Source organism: Chrysochloris asiatica, unplaced genomic scaffold (assembly GCF_000296735.1).
Source record: "Chrysochloris asiatica unplaced genomic scaffold, ChrAsi1.0 scaffold00057, whole genome shotgun sequence".
Taxonomy (NCBI): domain Eukaryota; kingdom Metazoa; phylum Chordata; class Mammalia; order Afrosoricida; family Chrysochloridae; genus Chrysochloris; species Chrysochloris asiatica.
The window spans coordinates 9,720,545-9,723,145 of NW_006408575.1; positions in this window are offsets into that span (position 1 = coordinate 9,720,545).

Genomic DNA, 2,601 nt, shown 5'->3' on the forward strand with positions numbered 1-2,601 from the left:
AAGTTGGGTTCTATGAAGAAAAATGTGGCATCAGGATTGGAGGAAGACTCGTTAACAACCTGTGATATGCAGATGATACAACCTTGTTTGCTGAAAGTGAAGAGGACTTAAAATATTTACTGATGAATGAGCACAGCCTTCGGTATGGATTACATCTCAATGTGAAGAAAACAAAAATCCTCACTACTGGACAAATAAACAACATTCTTATCAATGGAAAAAAGATTGAAGTTGTCAAGGACTTCATTCTTCTTGAATCAACTATCAACATTCACGGAAGCAGCAGTCAAGAAATCAAGTGACTATTGCATTAGGCAAATCTTCTGCACAAGACCTTTTTAAAGTGTTGAAGAGCAAAGATGTCAGCTTGAGGACTAAAATGTACATGACCCAAGCCATAGTATTTTCAATAACCTCATATGCATGTGAATACTGGACAGTGAATAAGGAAGACTGTAGAAGAATTGATGCCTTTGAGTTATGGTGTTGGAGGAGAATATTGAAAATGCCATGGGCTGCCAAAAGAACCAATAGATCCGTTTTGGAAGAAGTGCAGCCAGAGTGCTCCTTGGAGGCCAAGATGGCCTAACTTTGTCTCATACTTGGGATATATTGTCAGGAGAGACCAGTCGCTAAAGAAGGATATCATGTTTGATAAAGTGGAGGGTCAGAGAAAAAGAGGAAGACCGCCCCAGCAAGATGGATTGGCCAGGTGGCAACATCAATGGACTCAAGCATAGCAACAGTAGTGAGGTTAGCCCAAGATCGGGCAGTGTTTCGTTCTGCTGTGCATAAGGTCGCTATGAGTAGGTACCGACTCAATGGCACCTAACAACAACAACAAGTCTTATTTAGGGGCTGTATGCCAAAGAAACTGAAAGTGTTCACACAAACTTGCTTGTGTTTACTCTCACATATGATTCTTTCCACCAGACCAACTAGTGTCATATCATATTCCCTCTATGCCATGCTGAAATGTTATCTCAGAAGTGTTTAATAGGAAAGTTGCCACAAGAGCTGGGGAATGATGGACAAGTTGCATTCTCCAGGGATTCCATCCATCTCGTCTATAAAATTGGTCTAACTTAGGTTCCTTCTCATTATAAATCCGAGTTTCTGTGGACTAGAGTTTTTGTAGCAATTAATTACTTTAACCCCTCGAAATGAATCTTGTGTCTAGTCTCACTGTAACAAGAAACAAATATTTGTCTCTCAGTTGAGCTTGAGTTTTAAGTTCCTGATCTGACTCTGGGCAAATTACCTAACCTTCCTAAGCTCCTACTTCATTTGTCAAGGGAAAATGGTATATTCCAAAATCTCAAAAATTCCTCCCAACTTTGACATTCTATCTACTTCTCTTCCACATGAAACACATGCAAAACCTCTAGTCTTATATCCATCTGCATAATTGTGTTTCCCTCAGTATAATAAGGGAAATCCTGGTGGTACAGTGGATAAGGTATTGACTGCTAAGACAAATGAGGTCCAAAGTTCAAACTTATTAGCTTCTTCTCAAGACGAAAATCTGGCAATCTACTTCCATAATGATTGCAATCTTGGAATCCAATGGGGCACTTCTACTCTGTCCTATAGGGTTGAATGAGTCAGAATTGACTTGATGGCAAAGGACTTTGATTTTAGAGTAATTTGGGTCGGGCTAGAGAGCTGACAAACAACAAAACTGAAAACTAGGAGAATGGGAGTCAATTTGAGTTCTTGATGTTGTGAGTCTCTTGAAAATGGATTAAAATCTTTCTTTGACTGAAGATGGGGTAGGAACTACAATAAGCACCATGATCATTGTTTGGCCTCTATCAAAGGAAGCCACCAACAAGGGTAAACATTGATGCATCTCCTTTTTCACAGCACACTTGTCCTTTGAAGCCAAACCAGTCTTGTACATGTTTTCTAAAAGACTTCTAGAACCCTTTCCTGGTAAAGACACATGATATGGGGTTTTAAATGTAAAAGGTAGCCATGTGTTGTAAGGCAAAGCCCTCTAGATTTCTGAAAATATTAAGCCCATTGCAAGAGCCTGTCCAATGCAAATTGGTGAAATTGATGGACCTAATCCTTGAGACAGTATAGAATAATGAGTTAGAGAACTAGCTTTGTGAACTAGACAAATCTAGGTTGAAATCTCAGTCCTGATTCTAAATATGAACTTGGGCAGGTAATTTAACTTCCTAGCCCTCCCTTCCCCACCTGTTGTTGTTGTTGTTAAATGCCGCCGAGTCAATTGATTCCAACCCATAGTGACCAAGTATAGGAGTTCCAAGGAGCAGCTGGTGAGCTTGAATCACTGACCTTGAAGTTCAAATGACTTTTCAGTCTGATGCATTAGCCCACAGCACCATACCAAGACTCCTCCCCATCTGTAAGCAGGCAGTAATAAAGATTCTTACTTTAGGGGATCGCTGTGTGCATCACATGAAATGAGGTAGGTAGGTAGGTATGTAGCCTGGCAAAATGTCTGGCATACTGTAAGTACTCAAAAAAAAAAAACAAAAAAAAAAAAACCTTTAATTATCTTGTAGATAGGGTTCCAGTCCCTAAGAGACTGAAAGTCAAATGGGAACGGCAAAGGCATTCTCCTAGAAA